This window comes from Cupressus sempervirens, chromosome 9 (genome assembly GCF_028749045.1).
Source record: "Cupressus sempervirens isolate cs-2001-9-10 chromosome 9, ASM2874904v1, whole genome shotgun sequence".
Taxonomy (NCBI): domain Eukaryota; kingdom Viridiplantae; phylum Streptophyta; class Pinopsida; order Cupressales; family Cupressaceae; genus Cupressus; species Cupressus sempervirens.
This window is the reverse complement of record NC_143126.1, coordinates 257678671-257699016: the sequence shown is the minus strand read 5'-3', so window position 1 is coordinate 257699016 and position 20346 is coordinate 257678671.

Here is a 20346-nt window from a genome sequence, read left to right as displayed (position 1 = left end):
ACCAGGGTATTACAGAATTGTAATTATAGAAAACTACTTGATTCGCCCAAGTGGGTGTATAATGGGGAAGAGCTATATTAGGTGAGTAAAGCTCATCAGTGGTTATAGGAATACAACTACATTAAAACAATTAGAAACTAGAACTACATATTTGTTAGAGTGAGTAGTTCAAGGGTCTTGATCCTATGGATATAGGTACATAGGCATCCTGGTATGCAAAGTATGCCTCTAGTGTGCAGACGCCTTGGACATAGTTCGGTAGCACTTAACCATATATGTATGTATGTGTGGATGTAACTATTCTCTACTTAGCAATGCCATCCACACGGATGTTCATAATTTTTTTTTACTTCATGTGATAATGACTGAATGATATATTTTATTAATGAATGAATGTGAGATCCATCTCTTCTTAGGTACTCTTTCTAGGTTGTTGTACCTGTTCTTAAGCCCAAAATAGATAAATCGTGATTTAAAATACAAACTTGGGTGCTTAACTTAATGAATGAGCACACCAAGTGAAAGACCTTGTGTGATAGGGATTATATGATTTTCTACATACTTCACCACATAGCAGTGCATTGCAAGTTCCAATACATTCTTAAGTAGACATTTGTGAGCATTAGGTGTGTGAAGGCTCCATATCCATAAACAACATCTAATCTTTTGTAAGTCTCTCTCCTCTAAAGACCCAATACATGGAGCTAGTATCATCATGAGTAGACTCACTCTCCTTAGACAAATTCAATCAAAACTATTCATACCAAACTAAGTATGCATAAATTTGTACTTATAAATTATATTATCTCTTGGTGATTGAGTAAAGATCAAATATACTTCTCCAAGGTGATAAAATTGCATATGCAGATGTATGTATGTATGTGTATGTATAAATGTGTCTTTGCATCTCATTGTCATGCCCTTGTCATCTCTGTATATGTATGTTTGTATGTATGTATATACATATGTATGTGTGTATATATGTGTGTGTGTGTGTCTATGTATGTATATAAATATAGAGATCTCTGTATATATACATACATACATACATACATACATAGACACACATATGTGTGTGTATGTATGTATATATAGACATACATATACATAAAGAGAAGCTTCTCTATATATACATACATACATACATACATAGACACACACACATATGTGTGTGTGTGTATAAACATACATATACATAAAGAGAAGCTTCTCTAATTACCTACTGGGGAGAATATAAAGAGATACATATTTAGAAGGAAAAGAAAAGAACATTTACATAGGTACCTCTTCTCCCCTTGAAGAAAATCATAGAAAAAGCACTACTACATTTAGGCCCAAACACCACAAATTACTCTGCCATCGCAAATTATTGTCACAAATTGACTCCAAATGTTGTAGTGTTGCAAAGGGCATAGATATCACAAGGGCACAATATGGAAACAAAATTGTAGAGCAAGGGCACAGAGATCACAAGGCATGATAATGAAATGCAAAGATTACAAGGGTACGACAATGAAATCTTAGATCTCCACCGATCTCCACTAAGGGCACGACAATGAAATGCAGAGGTCATAAGGGCACGACAATGAAATGTAGCAATCACAAGAGAACAAAAATGATATCTCCACCAAAATTCAGATCTCTCCACCCTAATTTGGATCTCTTCACCCTCTTTTGCATGCAGCTCTCCACAATCAAAACAAATAAGGAATGATTTATGTCATGTTTTCTTCTTTTTTTGTTTATATCTAAAATCAACTTCACATTGTGTTGTAACTCTGCCATAGGTGTTTGGTCTTCGATAACTTTCATTTCAAGATTCAACTTTTCAAGTTTTCTCTTCATTATATTGTCCTTTCCACCCTAAAAACCACTTTGTTACTTCATTAAAATCAAGACTTCAATAAAGCCAATGATAAAACAAAGACCATATTCCAAAATCCAAATAATAAAACAATAAAACTCACTCAACCTGTGCTAAGTGACTTAGCTCAAGATCTTGCACAAAGGAAAAATGGGCAAGAAATTTTATAAAAGCATATCATAGCAGATATTTTTAGAAAGAAACAAGCCATAACCTAGTTAAATTGGTCTAGTTTCTAATTAGTTGGGTTGATTACAAGTTCCTATGGAATTGTCATCAAATTAGGTACAATAAAATGAACAATTAGTTGTTCCCAGCTAGCAGGATCAAATAAAGTTTTCCAAGGTGATAAAATTGCAGATGTAGATGTACGTACGTATGTATGTATGTATGTGTATATATATGTATGTATGTATATATATGTATGTATATATGTATGTATGTATGTATATATGTATGTATGTATATATATGCATATATATATATATATAGAGAGAGAGAGAGAGAGAGATCTTGTAGATTGTGGAGATTAGTGGAGATCTAGGATTTCATTGTCATGCCCTTGTGATCTCTATATATGTATGTATGTATATACATATGTATATGTATGTATGTATGTATGTATATAAATAGAGAGATCTTGGCACAAAAAAAAAAAAAAAAAAACTCACTCAATAGGTAGCATGGTCATAGGTATTGTCACAATTAGATTTTAAACATAAATATATAAGAAGTGAGTTAGGATGTATACATTAATTGTAAACTAAAACACAAAGGTTGCACTAGGGTATTACAATATTGTAATTATAGAACACTTCCTAATTCGCCCAAGTGGTGTATGATGGTGAAGAGTTTTATTAGGTGAGTAAAAGTTCACCAGTGGTTATAGGAATACAGCTACATCAAAACAATTAGAAACCAAAACTACATATTCATTAGAGTGAGTAGTTCAAGGGTCTTGATCTCATAGATACGGGTATGTAGGAATCCTAGTAGGTGGAGTATGCCTCTAGTGTGTAGACACCTTGGACATAGTTAGGGAGCACTTAACTATTTTAAGACATTATATGTTAACTTGTGAGGCTTATATTTTAAGACATTATATGTACCTAGTGTACTTGGCTTTTGAAAATAGAAGGCTAAACTTTGTGTTTCAACATTAACTTGACTGGTCTATTTAGACCCATTGATAATTGTCACAAGCTTTTAAAAATAACTATATAAGGAGTGAGTTAGGACATATATAGGTTAACCTTACATTAACTATAAACCACAACACAAAGGTTGCACTGGGGTATTACAGTATTGTAATTATAGAAAATTGCCTAATTCACCCAAGTGCATGTATGATGGCAAAGAGCTATATTAGGTGAGTAAAGCTCACCAATGGTTATAGAAATAAAACTACATTAAAACAATTAGAAACCAGAACTACATATTTGTTAGAGTGAGTAGTTCAAGGGTCTTGATCCCGTGGATATAGGTATGTAGGCAGCCTAGTAGGCATAGTATGCCTCTAGTGTGCAAACAACTTGGACATAGTTAGGTAGAGCTTAACCATGTATATATGTATGTATGGATGTAACTATTCTCTACTTAACAATGCCATCCACATGGGTGCTCATAATTATTTTTTTACCTCATGTGATAATGAATGAATGATATTTTATTAATGAATGAATGTGAGATCCATCTCTTCTTAGGTACTCTATCTAGGTTGTTGTACCAATTCTTAAGCCCAAAAAAGATAAATCATGATTTTAAATTCAAACTTGGGTGCTTAACTTAATGAATGAGCATACCAAGTGAAAGACCTTGTGTGATAAGGGATTATATGATTTTCTACATATTTCACCACATAACAATGCATTGCAAGTTCACATACATTCTTAAGTAGACGTTTGTGAGCACTAGGTGTGTGAAGGCTCCATGAAAAAACTTGTAGCAGAAAAAAAGGTCATGATGAACATTTTCAATGACATATTTGCCAAGAGCATACAAAATTTCCTCAAGGTGACTTCACATTATTAAATCTTCATGATTGCCAACACCACTGCTCTTCCTCTATATCTTGCACAAATAAAAAATGTTTCCTCCAACATTGCAACCATATGATAAATGGGAATAGCACATGCCTGAGCCATGACTTAGTTAAATTGGTCTAGTTGCTAATTAGCTGGATTGATTAAAGAATCTTGTAGAACTGTCATCATATTAGGTACAATAAAATGAAAAATCAGTTGTTCCTAGCTAGTAGGATCAAATACAAATATCCAAGGTGATAAAATTGCATATGCAGATGCATCATTTGAATGTCAGGCATGAAGCACATTGCCCAATTTATAATGAATGGTTTGATATAAAAGCTCCATACATTGGCCCAACAATGGAAGCCAAGAATGTAATCATGCATGTATTTGCACATTCTCCCTGTGAGGATCCCAAGTATCTACTATCATTGTTAATTTGGGCATCACTATATGATCCAAAATGTAATGAAGTATAGAAGCTGGTAGTAACTTCTCCCATGTCTCCATAAAATGTAGCATAGGTTCAGGGTCCTTTGGCTCCTAGGAATTTGTAGTAGCTCTTCTCATTATTAGAAGAATAACTTCAGTTAAGAATTGAGTGTAAGGAGTTGAAGAAACAAGTTTTGCTTCTATGTAAATGCCATAATCACGAGGCTCATTCCCTTGCAGAAGCCATAACCCAATTAAATGGGTCTAGTTGCTAATTAGCTGGGTTGATTACAAATTCCTATAGAATTGTCATCAGATTAGGTACAATAAAAGGAATATTCAACTATTCCCAGCTAGCAAGATCAAATATAGTTTTCCAAGGTCATAAAATTGCATATGAAAATGCATCACTTGAATGTCAAGCATGAAGTGCATTCCCCAATTTATAATGAATGGTTGGATATAAAGGCTCCATACACTGGCCAACAATGGAAGCCAAGGATGTAACCATGCATGTATTGGCACGCTCTCCCTGTGAGGATCCCAAATATCTACTTCCATTGTTAATTTGAGCATCACTTTATGATCTAGAATGTAATAAAGTACTAAAGTCGATAGTAACTTTTCCCATATCTCCAGAAAACATAGCATAGGTTCTGGGTCCCTTGGCTCCTAGGAATTTTTACAGCTATTCGCACTACTAGAAGAATAACTTCAATTAAGAGTTCAGTATAAGGAGTTAAAGAAGCAAGTTATGCTTCTGTGTAAATGCTATAATCATGTGGCTCATTCCCTTGCAAAAGCCATAACCCAATTAAATGGGTCTAGTTTTTTATTAGTTGGGTTGATTACAAATTCCTATAGAACTATCATCATATTAGGCACAATAAAAGGAACAATCAGTTGTTCCCAGCTAGTAGGATCAAATATAGTTTTCCAAGGTGATAAAATTGCATATGTAGATGCATCACTTGAATGCAAGGCATGAAGCACATTACCCTATTTATAATGAATGGTTTGATATAAAGGCTTCATACACAAGCCCAATAATGGAAGCCAAGGATGTAACCATGCATGTATTGACACACTCTTCCTGCAAGGATCCCAAGTATCTACTGTTGCTGCTACAATGGAAAAGAAAATGCAGATGCAATACATATTTTACTATAGGCCATATGGAAGAACACGTAAAATAAACAAAAAAGAAAAGAAAACACAACATTAATCATTCCCCATTTATTTTGTGTAAATTCCATAATCACAAGGATCATTCCCTTGCAAAAGCCTCTACAACAATGACATTACCCCAAAACCATACAAAGGATGCAGATGTATGTATGCATGCATGCATGTAGGTATATACATATACACCTACATAGATGCATAGTAGAGTTAATGTCATTTTTAATGGGCACTATATTTCCCCTACATACATTATATATATATATATATATATATATATATATATATATAGCCCATTAACTCTAAATTATTTTTGTATCGGATCTTGAGCTAAGTCACTTAGCACGGGTTGAGTGAGTTTTATTGTTTAATTATTTGAATTCTTGAATATGTAGAGAATATTAAACTATTCTCAAAACCAAGTGAAGCTCAATATTAACCTATGATTGCATGATAATATAAACATATGATTGTATCATAGCTATTCAATGTTTGCCACCAATTTTTTTGGTATTAATACAACACACTGTCGATCCTGCAACATTCTTGCCACATGCTTGTCTCAATTGTGACAGACATTTTCAATGGCTTTCCATGGGGCCCATAGAATTTATGTCACATAGACATCGCAATTGTGACAATGTCTTTGATAGATTTCCATCACAATTGTGACAACAAAAATGAATGGTTTACCAATACATTAGCTCAATTTATGAAACATGTGATCATTGCAATTATGCCATCTAGCCATCAATCCCACCACATTCCTACCACATGCCCATCTCAATTGTGATAGACATTTATGATGGCTTTCCATGGGGCCCATAGCATTTATGTTGTACAAATGTCACAATTGCGACAGTGTCTTCAATATATTTCCATTGCAATTATGATAGTGAAAATGAACAATTTGCTAGTATGTTAGCTCAATTTATGACACCTATGGTAGTCACAATTGCAATGGTTTCCCTTGTCATTGCAACTTGTGATAGAAAAAGTTTTACACCCTTATGATGAGAGACAATTCCTCTTGATGTCGGTTGGGCGACGGGTTATCGTCGTGATTGTGATGGCCTACTATCACAATTTGGGCCCAAATATAGCAATGATGATTGTTACTCCTAGATCTAGAATGTAGATATACTTGATAAAAAAATGGAGACAAAGGTGGATGTATGGATCTTCTTTCTTGATTGAAAATTCCTCTACTTGGCCATCAAGGGAGAGAAACTTGCATCAATTGGAGAAGATTTCCTTTGCTTAGATGGAACTTAAATAAATGGAGACTTGGAGATCTTGAATTGGACGACCTCCAAATCTTGAATCCAAATTTTTAATTGCACAACTTGAATGCTTGATGATAGCTAGCATATGAACAACTTGCATTTTTTGTGATTTCTTTATTGATTTATTATCTTATCAAATGAGGGGAAAGGATGCCATTTTATACTAATATCTCTCCATTTTGAGGTTTAATTTCATCATGGCCAACCATAAATTTAAATCACCTGTAAACTATGCCATAATGCTTAGGGAAAAATTTAGGCCCAAAACCAGAGGGACAAGTTAGCTGGGCAATGTGTCCTAGGCAAAATAAGCTCAAATTTCATAGGGTGTTAGAGAAGGTGAAAACAAGCAAGGGAGAAAGTCAAAGTTGTAGTGATCAATCATAATAGCATTCAAACCTTGAATTCACCAAAATGGAGTCTAATATGTCCTAGAACATCTAATTATGGGTTCTTATAACCTTTTAGGATGATACACTTATAAGGACACTTTAGCTCTCACTTATATAAGAAGGACAAGGTCACTATATTTAAAAATACATATTTTATTGTAAAGAGACAATTTCTTCATGGGTACCAAAGAAAAAAGTTGTTCTCCAATGAATAAAAATTCGTTTATAAACCCACATTCAAAGTACTAAGAAAAATAAGTGATGAAAGATTTGGTTGTGTTTATCTATTTTTTTAAAAAAAATTAAGTACCTAGTAAACTTTTTAATGTGCTTGGTGACACAGGTATGGAATGCCCTCCAACTCCACGTAAACAACTTTTGACCTAGAGCTCTGAACTAATGATCAAGCAACAAATTGGGAGACCTCATACCCTTATTACAAAGTTAAGGCTTGTACCTAATAGCACATTGGATAAGTGAAGGCATAAGCCTATGATCACAATGAAGCAACAAAGGTTTGAACTTGAATGGGGACAACAATAATACCACCACTTAATTAACATGCTAAGTTGTGAACCCTCATTACTATTGTTGTGCTTTTTTTTCACATGGAGGCCTCTTCAAATATTTCTTTTATTCCTATTTTTCCTTTCCTTGTGTATATGTTTAGCTCTTATGATTTCTTATGTTTCTTGATTAGTTTATATGTTGATATACTCTATGTTTTACCACTTTGGCCTCTGCATGCTCATTTTTTATGGACATGTGATTTATGATTTTATTATTTTATTATGTTCTCTATCTATCTATTTGTGATGAAATGTACATACGATGCTTACCTTTTTCATGATTTCAATGTTTCATATACTTAAAACTAATGATTTCATGTTTACCATCTATATTATGCTTATGATTCCAAACTTATGATCCTTACCATCTTAGATCCTATATTTTGCATTTCATACCACATATTATGTTACTCTCTTATCATTTGTCTATATTCTGGGTAAACACTTAAGGGGTACCTTGCCTTTGAAGGACTTGAGCAATACAAATCCACAAAGCCTGATGAATACTTGCATGTAAAAACCTATTAGAGAGAAGAAAAAGACAAGAGGAGGCAAGGGTTTGCTCTAAAAATTATGCAAATGTATTCTCAAAAAAAGGAAAGATGTAAGATAATTACAAAAATATTTCCTTATAGTAGGAGATCGAAACCAAAAAATGGTAACCTAAAAGGTAAATGTTATTTAATAATTACTAATAAATTATTAAATGAGAATGCATAAGTGCATAAGGTGAAATCTTAAGAAGGGAGAAAAGGTAATTTAATTAACAAAATTAAATTAACCTGTTTTCTCTAACACCCCCCCTAAGATGAGCAACAATGCAACTACAAACAATGCATAAAGAGCAAGGAAACTAGAATGTAATAAAGAAAGAAAACTTGGGTCCAGACAAAAAGGCCTAATGAGGTACCCAATCATAATCAAATCTCTATGAAACAAAGAAATAGAGAAAACCCAGTGGAAAAAACTCTACTCCAAAAAGAGATAGAAAGAATGCACAAATGAAACATCTCAAGACAATCTCTCAAGACAATAAGTACAATGAAAGCCTCCATGGTAGAAGCTCGAGACTCCATAGTCCCCCCAAAATGGCAGAACTCTTGTGTCGATAAACATACCAATGTGGCTCCAATCTGAAGGAAATAAAGGTAGTGGACAATGATGATAAAACTCATGTGTGTAAGGTATAGCTGGAAGTCATTGCTAATGCTCAAAGAAGAAAGAATGAGAATCCTAAAATGGAATCTCCAATGGAGGTGGGATAACAGGTGTGTTGAATCTATCATTTGAGAGGAGATGTGTGTCCTCTAATATATCCTCAACAATTGTAGTAGGTCACTCGATGACTAGAGCTGCAATAGTAGGCAATGATGAAGAGTAATCATGTGCAAGAGATGGAATCTAAATAGGAGGTGGAGGTGTAGAAGTTGCAATACTGGTATCAGGAACAACACATAAGTTCAAGTGACTTGAATTCACCTTATTAGACTCTCATGCAAAAGAGATTGATTCTTTGATAGTGGAGATGGTGGACCAAAATGTTAGAAGTAATATAGGTGGGAAGCATGAACAACAATCCTTAATAATATTACCTATCTCACTGTCTCTGATGTGCACTGAGTCTTGTGCAAACTCAACTGTCCTACCTATTCCACTGTATGTAATTTGATAAATAGAGAGAAGGTTAGAGGACAAAGATGGAACATAAATTACATCATGAAATGTACCATCATCAATGTCAATAGAACCTTTCCCACATACAATCATAACAATTTTATTCCCCATCAAAATGTGTGGAGTAGGAGAAGCCTTAAAAGAAGAGAACAAATCCTAAGAAGATGTCATATGGTGTGAAGTACCTGAATCCAAGAACCAACCAAAAGAATGAGGGACAATAGTTGTACATAGTGCATGACCCTTTCCCATATCTTTACCATCTAACTAAAATGATGATGATGAAGAAGGTCTGTGAGAAATAGAAGGAATATCAATGTTGATCTTCTGAAGGAGATCTATCAAATATGAAACCTGTTTGGCATAGCCATCTAACTTCTTCTCATAGCAATGTGACTCATCATGATTAGGCTTATTACAATAAGCACATTTCAATCTTTCTGGCTTTGATTTACCCCTTTAGGTGGAGGTGGCCTAGATGAACTATGAGTGCTAGAATCAATTTGAGACTTTGTAGAATGAGATTTATGAGTCTTCTCCTTCATCCCTAAAGATGGTCAAGCTACAAATGCATGGCTCTATGAGCCTATGAGAAAATCCAACTGAGAGAGCTTAGCTTGCTCTCGGGTCAACCAATCACAAAAAACCTCAAATGATGGCATCATAAATCTATTACCCAGAGCATCTTTGGTGAAATAGAAGGTAGAAGAAAAAATTTGAAAGTTTCCACAAAGCTTAGAAAGAATCAAGTAGATACACTTAGTGTTAGTCTTCATTTTCCCACAAACCTGCAATAAAGATCTTAGTTGCTTGAATTGCATCAAGAAGTCCTCAATGGAGGGAAAATAATTTGGTATAAATAAGGTAAGTTTTGCCTCAATTGAAAGTGCCCTAAACTCATTCACTCTACCAAACAAGCCTTCAAGTTTAGTCCACATAGCTAGAGGGATATTGAACCCATCAAGATGAAACTGTAGACTGTCAAAGACCTGTAAAGTAATCAATCCTATTGCCTCATCCATCTTGTTCCTATGTTGCATGAACTCAAAAGGCCTTTGTAAAATTGGTTGTACTGCATCTAAATAAGACCACTATCCTTTTGACTAGAGAAGCCGTGTCATCAAGGTTTTCCATGTGTGATAATTATGAGGGGTCAGAAGTTCTAGACAAGAAGAGGTCTCGGCCATTATTTTAGAAGGTGTTGAATTATTTTTTAATGTAGCTCTAGTTTACATAAGTAAATAATAGAAAGAATATGACAAAACACTCCCACAATGTAAAACATTGAACCTCAACTGCTAGAAGGAGTGCATAAATGAGAGAAGATAAAAAAAGATTCATATATGAATCACAAATACCTTGTTTTTGTAAGCCAAAAAATGACCAAATGCTGAAAGTACTATGCCCACTCAATATTTTTCCAAACTAATACTAGATTTGGAAAGTAGACAATAAATCATGCACTTTTAAAAAAATAGCACCTAAATATGTGTCCATATGAGCTCGAACGAAGCTTTTGAAGTTGTAAAAAAATGGGATTTGAATTTTTTGAAAACTTCAGAAACAAAGATCACAAACAACCTACACCAATGTGTAGATCATGAAATTCTACCCCAAAACTTTAAAAAATTGCTTGGAAAAAGGAGTTCATATGAGTGAGATATCGTTGTTTGAAAATCACCTCTGTAATTATATTTTCTAAATCACCACCATCACACCTCCAAATATCAAAGAAAAATGCTCGAAAAGTGTCAGATATGTTCTATCAATCCATCTTTCTCATTTTTCTCCAAATACTGAATAAGCTAAAACAGATCTGGCTCTGATACCATGAAGGATTTGAGCAATACAAATCCACAAAGCTTGACAAATACCTACATGTAAAAATATGTCACCAAGAAGAAAAAGGCAAGAGGAGGCAAGGGTTTTCCCTAAAAATTATGCATATGTATTCTTAGAAAAAGAAAAGATGCAAGATAATTACAAACAATCTATCCTTATAGTAGGAGATCGAAACCTGAAAAGGGTAACCTAAAAGGTAAATGCTATTTAATAATTACTAATTAATTATTAAATGAGAATGCATAAGTGCATAAAGTGAAATATTAAGAAGGAAGAAAAGGTAATTTAATTAACAAAATTAAATTAACCTTTTTCTGTAACAACCTTTCCCTTTTTATATGTGTCTACATTATCATCACCCAACACATGCTTAAAAATGATTTATTATATGATGATATATTTTATCACAATTACATGTTGAGATGGTTATAAATAGGGATCACTAGACTAAATAAAATAACTAGGGATCAAACCAACTCCCATCAACAATTTTATTGTTGAATAATTCAATTAGTCTAACTTCAAAGCATTTGAGGTAGGTAAGATCTAGGCATAGATTATTAATATAATAGACTTATCCCCTTTATGTATTGATAAATGTGGTTGGATAAGGTGCAACAAGACATAGATGAAAATATGTAGAAGTGCATAATAATCAACATAAAATGATAAGATACATGTTCAATATGCTAATTTTGAATACATATATGGAAAGAGGAATTGAAGGAGGACGTTCTAGAGAATTTTGAGCTCAAAATGGGAACACACTATCAATAGGTGAAACATTCCCAATGTTGTTTGAAGCTAATATTATGATTGAATTCAAACTTAGGATATCACTAATCCATCCTTTGAATTTTTGTAGATATGCCATATTATTTTACTAACCGTGACTGTCAATAATTGATAGCATCCATACTACTTTTTTAGGACTTGATTCTTCTTGTCCCAATCCACACATTCTAGATCTATAAATTCTTTCTCTTAAAACTAGAAACTTTCAAATAATAAGATGAAATATGGTGTTTGTGTTTTACAAAGGCTTGCCTTAATAATTCTTTAGGGGAATTCAACCTTCCCTAGAACAAAATATCTAAAATAAACCTTAAATATGAAATAAAGAATATGTTACTAGTAGCAACTTTCATTGTACCAAAGGATCAACCTATCAATTCCCAATACAACCACTAGACTTATAAAAGACACATGAGGCTATTAAACCATGTCATGAATCCTCATGAGAGATATTGGCCCATTGCCAAAAATCCCCATTCTAACATTACTCACTATGACCTTTGTGAATTCAAACATTTGACTAAGATCTGATACCACTTTTTATAGCTAGCAGTTATTGTTGCACCAAAAGAATGATTTGCCAATTCCCAATATGACCACTAGATTTGTAGAAAACATGGGAGGCTATTAAACCATGTAAAAAATGTTCGTGAGAGAGACACACTAATAATATCATATTAAATCAAAATGTTATATGATATTCCAATAAAATCTCCTTGTCTTAAAGACTTTATGAAAGGTTGATGGTGTAGGAAGGGAGCTCATGCATGGCTTCACCCAAAGAGGAAACATATGAACTTGATCATGGACTTTGTCTCCAAGGCTAGATATAGTCCTTCATCATGTTCAAAATGATTGAAGTGATTTTTCAATGAGAGAGTGAATTGTAAATGTGTGTTATTCAAATGAGGAGGGAGAGCCTCCTTTATAATGAACCTTGTAAACCATGTTGATAATTTTGAAGTAGCTAAAATGGATAGTATTTTTTGATTCACTAAATTGAGACTGTTAGCATATTCAGCCTTAGGCCCTTTTTAGTTAGACTATGATACCTAGAACCATAGTCTACTTGGACTAGCATGTGAGGTACTGTAGTCCAATCTTGAAGGATTTCAAATAGGTTGGATAAGCTAGAAAGGTACTCTACTAGAGAAATCAAGCCTTGGATATAGAAAAGATAAGTCATATTTTGGGGCATGGAATAGAAGTATCAACATGATGCCTAGGTGAGCATGGATTTGTATGAGAATATTATTGACAACAATGCACATGTATAATTTTCCCCTTTTCAATTCCTTGCATATATTAGATGAACAAATTGGGGGACACATTATTAGCAAGATTCCCATGCGAGCTATGTTACATAGTGCACAAGTCATTCTCATTCCCCTTTTTAGGAAGTTCTACAATTTGATTTCTTGGTTGGACTCATTTTATTTTTTGCATAGTTATTTATCATTATTTTATAATAGGAAACATCTATGTCCCTTTGTTTCATTTATTTTACTACTTTTGTAGATAGTTCCTTTTCAACCATATTGCATTGGGTGCTTATTTAAATGTGTGGAGAATATTACCCATTACATTTTTTTTTGTTCTTTTTGTGTAAGTTTTTGATGACGTGCTTATACTTTATATGAATTCAAATATATTGAGTTAAAACACATTAGCTACTTATTTTAGATTGGCATGCATTTACCTAGTTTGTCATCAAAATGGTGATAAAATATAATTGTAAAAATTATAACCGATGCATTTTTTCCTTACACTTTGATTAGACTAGCCTAATGCAATAATTAATTAATTAATTATAATAAAAATAAATAACATATTCTTGCATGGATTTTGATAATGAAATCATTATACCTTGATGTTCTTTTTAGTGACCCTTAAAGTTTCACTCTTATCCTTACATTCATTTATTGCCACCTAGGTGCAAATCTACTTTATCCAAGTCACTTTCATATTCATATAATTAAAAGTTGACTTTCACAATTCAAAATTCAAAAATTCACCTATTGATGACCACTTCACTTAAGGCTATGGTGAGGCAATCTAGTGTGTACTTGTGTTGATTGAGACACTATTTTAGTACATTGAAGGACATTTGTTCACTCATCCACAAGCATCAATGACTATCATCTAAAATTTATCAAGGAGCGTGTTAGGTTTATTGATAAAATATATATTAGAATATGCTAACAAGAATTATCAAATCATTTAGCATGCCATCCTATATTTATTGCTTTCTACATTTTCTTGATCTTGAATCACTTCCACTAGAAGTCTTATTAAACAAATTATGAGTTTAATGACTTAAAAAACTTCCTAAAAGTATTCATAAATATAACTTATCCTTACAAATCATAAATTATAACTAGTATAGATATCTTAAATAAATCTATCAAAAGAAATATCGATAGATATCCACTACAAAATAATTATAATTTAATTCACTACATCTAAAATTATTTATATTTCATCTATCTCCATTTATTTAGTTTTTACTAATTTAAGCTTTTTATTTTAATTTCTTAAAAAATGGATGATTTATATCTACAAATATTATTTTAAATGGATATTTTATATTCTATTTATTAAATTATTTTTAAAAGTATATTCTATTTATAATTAGATTTAAGCTTTTGACATGTAGATGGTTATCATGTAGTGCCCACCTATAGTTTGTTTTTCCATTATATTTACTAAAGTCTTTTATGCCTATTTCATGGATGCATTGGTTTCAAGGATATTATTTCATAACTTGGACTAGAGATATATCAACAATGGTTACTTAGGTGACTATATTTCATGTATTGTTTAGTGATTAAGGCTTTTTTTTTTAATAAATAAAATGAACGAAGCCACTATATATAATATTAAAATAAAAACAGGTTCAACGGTTCATTCGGGAAAGAACCTAAAAGAAAACCCAAAATCATCACCCAATACAAGAATGCCAAGAGATTCCATACAAAATTTCAAGAAGGTCATTGTCTCAGAAAACTACACAACAATGTTTTAAAAATCTCCACACTAGATTAGATCTTTATCAAAAAATTGCATATGGCACTTTAGTCAAACTCATCATAAGACCTTAGACTCCTGGATCATTCAACCAGCCAAAAACCCATATTAGTCACCTCGCCATTTTAAGCATTTTCTTCTACCTTTCTAATTGGAACTCTTCGATTATGGTTATTGGTGCATTAATGATGCTTTAATGGTTTGTAGTTAATGAATGTGATTTATTTCATAGCAATGTCAGATGATGCTTTTGATTATTTCATATTCATAACGGTGCATTATTTTATTTGACCATTTGATGTTCAACTTATAATTATTATGGTACTTACCTCATACTTGCATGTGTATAGTACGTGTGTTTGTTTTATCTTTCTGTTTATAATGTCTGATGTGGATAAGGGAGGGAGTCGTAATCACCTGCTAGTCAAGATATATATGATGTACCAATCCTCGCCATTGTCTGTTTAGTTTAGATATATTTATATACATGTACATGTTTGTCTTTTATGCAGAATGTAGGTACTAGACATTGACTTCCCTAAATTGCTAGGATGAGCGAGCTCTATCACAATAACTCAATGGTAAGAATGAGGAGATAATGTTCAGGTCCAATCCTAGCCATAGTCTAAATACTTGTCTTGCAAGGAGGACTCACAACTAACTTTTCACCCTTTTTAAAACCCGTGAGTTTATCTTTGTCTGTGTTGTCTGATTTTGAGCTTTAGTTTGTTTTGATAATGTCATTTTTATGTAGATTTTGCTATGTGATTTATTTGGCAAATGATTTAATTATAATATTTTAGTTAATCATATAATATTAAGAATTATTAAATATTATTTGATTAAAAAGAAAATATTAAAGTATGAGAATATTTAATTGATTAAAAAACTAATCAAATATGTGCTTTAATTTAAAAGTATTAATCTAAATTTAGAAGTCTAAATTTAGAAAATTGGTTAAAGACAAATTAGAATATGATGATATTTAATCAATTATAAATTAATTAAATATGTACTTCAGTTTAAAAGATTTAATTTAAAAGTCTAATTTAAGAAGTTGGACAAAAAGAGAATTAAAATATTGAAAATTTAATATTGCTTTATTATAATTATTTATTTAATAATAATTAAATTAAAGTTGCATTTAAACAATAAGCTTTGATTATTATTATTAATTTAAATAATAAAATATGCTTTAATTAGTGCTTGCTGGAGGAAAATAAAATATAAAAGAATGAAATTTAAAGATAAAGTTATAGTTCTAATTGTGGTGTAGTTATATTTATTTAATTTAACGATAATAATTTAGGAGTTTAATTTTAATAATAAACTCTAAGTAATATTATTAATTAAATTAATAATTATGTTACTAAAAATGCTTCGAAAATTAATTAAAGATAGAAAACTAATTATTTAAATTAAGATATTTTGTAATTAAATATCTAAGAGTTGTGCATGAAAAGGTAAAAGGTAATAAAGTAATAAACAGCAATTGATCAACGAGTTCCCTCTCGTGATTGCACAATCAGAGCCTAAATTTAAGGGAGAACTCTTTATCAGAGATCAAGAGCTCATTTTGCAATTACATAGGTTTTAGGGAGTAAATTTCATATTTGAATCAAAAGAATTATTGAGAGTTTTAGAGGGTTTTGGATTTGCATGCATTCACAGATTGTCTCAAATTTTAGCTGTGGTTTTGAGGTTTTGGGAGCGAACTCAAAATTTGATCAAAAAAATTGTTAAAAGTTTTAAAGAGTTTGGATTTGCATACATTCATAGATTGTCTCAGATTTTAACTGTGATTTTGAGGTAGGGTTTGAAAACTCATTGTCAAATTTTATTGAAAGATCTGTCTACTTCATGTTTTCCTCAATGTTTGCATATTGCTTATTAATTTACTCTATTTATTGTTGAATAAGAAATTATGTTGTAGATTTTGGAAAGGAAAACTTATTAATCAAGAAAACTTGACTAAGAAAAACTATAGAAAAATTATAGAAAATTATCATGAATATATTCTTTTAAACCCCTTTAGATAATATAGGGAATATTTGATTATAAAAATTGGAAGAAACAATAAATTGAACAGTTAGGGTTTCAACTATAAATTTTTCATTAGAACCATGAGATTATCATGAATTTTCTAAATATAGATAAATATTATTCTTATATCTAAAATAATTTAATTGCAATTTTTTTTGGAAAACAAAAGATTAATTGAGAGGAAAGCATGTTATAACTAAATGTATGCATGCATATGAAAACAAATATACTAAAAATATAAGGTAAGTATAGTATGGTTACATGCATGTGAAAACAAATATGCTAAAAATATAAAGTTAAATATAGTATGGTTACATGAATGTGAAAATAAATATGTTAAAAATAGAAAACTAAGTATAGTATGGTTGCATGATTTGAGAGATCAACGACATGCGAAAATATTAATTGCATGCGCATTTTTATTTTATATAGTTTAATTTTTAAATTTATTTATTTAAATAATAATAATTTGTTAATTTCTAAAATTAAATAAATATTATCTATTTAGTTATAAAGTGAATGTTAGTATTAGTGTTTATTTAAGTATAATTAAACACTTTTTAAAAAAAAATTATATTATTATTTTTTAAGATCAGTAAGAGGCCAAAGCCAAGATTAATTATTATCATTTACAAAGCGTGCTCGCGAATAGATTGGAACCCAAGACCTCTTCAATAAGAGGCTCACAATTTACCATTGTGTTATAGGCTCTTGCTTTATAATTAAACAATTAGTTGCATATAAATGATTTTATATTTATTAATGCAAGAGGGAAGTTAATAAATAAATATTTAGAACTTTATTATATTTTAAGAGAAGTTGTGGTAGAGTTCACTATGTAATCATTTAGTTAATAACTATTTGACTTTGTGAGAGAAATTATAAAAAATTAAATTAAATTTATAATTTTATCTTTATTTGCATTATGAATTAAAGGAGAATTAAATGTTAATATTGGACTTAAATAAATGTCAAATTAATATTTTAGAAATGAAATTAGTATTAATATTTAATCTAATAATATAAATTTATGTTATTTATTAAATCATTTATGATTTAAGATTATTTAAATTATAACATGATAATATTGCATGATATTTTATATGCAAAAAAATATTAGATATTTAAATACTTATTGTTTTAAATAAGTACATTAGCATAACAATTTATATTAACATGTATATTCTTATTTTATTTCTAAACACATCGTTATGACCCAAACTAAACAAAGAAATTGGTGGAATTAAATCATGTGGCTGAAAACTATGTGTTTTTTAATACTCTATTTATAGTCTTGTAATGTTTATTTTCTTGATAGTTTTCTTTGTGGGTTGTTTAGTTGGCCAAGTTAGGATGTGCACTAGAGACGTTTTTGAGATTTCTTTTATGTTTATTTGACTAGATGTCATGATGAACTTTATGATTTGAATTGAGATTTATGTTTTATGAGTTTTATGCTATTGAATATTTATGAGAACTTGGGTTTTGAGAACCAATGTTATTTTTGAGTTGCCTATTAAGAAATCAAATTCGATCAATATTACTTTTGTGTTATGAGACAATATTATGATTTGTGATTTTTGGGAAGGTAGTTTAGGTGTATGTCTATGAGAGTGGCTTGCAATAGGCACCGGGGCCCAAAGTGGCTACCAAGGTAACTCATTGTAAGTTGTGTAATAAGTGATAACATAGTAATTAAAATATCTTGCCTAGCCCTTTTTCTTTGAGATACATTAAAAAGATAAGTTAGAAATTTTTCCTCGTCCATGCCTTGAGTGCTTGTATAGACTAAGGATGAGATGGAAATGATACCTTGAGAGGTATGACTAGTTTCCTCATCGTCATTAGAGAGTATTATTGTTTCGCATAGAGTCACTAGGGGGTCGGGGTCTTGAGAGACTGTCAGGGTAACCTTAGAGTTGACTCATGTGACGACACTCCATAATATGTAGCTTGAGTCTCCTTCATGATTTTTTTTATATGCCTTTAGTGGTGTACTTGTTGGATATTACTTTTGATGGTGTATTTATTATGAGTTGTTACTCATTGATTGGATGTCATTTATTGTTGACATTTGACTTTTATTAATGAATGATCAATTATTCATTGGTGGTGTTTTTATTGTTGGAGTTAGTGATTGGTAGTTTACTTTTATTGATGACAGTTATTATCTATTGGTCATTGCTCTAGTGACACTTGACATTGATTTCGAGGTGGTTGTATATTTTTAGTCTTGAATTTTGTATGTTGACTTGGTATGAGATGTTAATATTGAAATGAGTGTCCTTTTGATTTTGATTATCTCTTCGTCTTGAGTAGTTTGTGTTACTCTTGAGGTAGTTTTGGCTATTAGGATTCCTTGCCTAGGATTATTTTATGATTTGATTATCTATGTGTGAATTATACATTACCTCTCCTGCACGGTCGGAGTGAAAGCCTGATTAGGTGACCATGCGGTCAGGAGGTAGTGTATTCTTACCATTTGGGTCCCCCCAGATTGACACTTGTTGGATGTTTCTTGATACAGTGGTACCATTATAATTCTTCCTCTTATCTTGAAGATTTCTCTTCATTTGATGTGTGATATCCCCATTTCAGTATATAAATTAATCATACATAAAGAGTATATAATATTAATAATCGATAATATTATAATTATATTAAGATATAATTTATAATATTATAATAATCATATATTATATTATATAATTATAAGTATTAAATATACATATAAATCTATCTATGAGTTAGATATTTATATGCCATAGATAATGAGTACATATATGTATGACAATAATATATGATATTATATCTTTATTATATATTAAAGTAATATTTCATTATGATTCATATATAACATATAATCATATATAATATATATAATATATAGTCATATATTATTATGGTAATAGATAATCATATATTATTAATATTAATATATTTTATTAATATATAATTATATATAACTATTATAATAATATAATAACTACCTTATTAAATATATTAATGAAAAGACACAACCCTATGAAGTGTTGATATATATATGTGAGAATTTCAATCGTTAAAGGGGGATCATATATGAATTATCATGAAAGCTTTTGGGAATAAAGAAGCAAATTAGATGAAAATCTAATGGAATCTATACAAAATGGAGAAAAATTGAAAATGTCCAAAAGCGGACATTACAAGTGGTATCAGAGAAATGATCTTGCC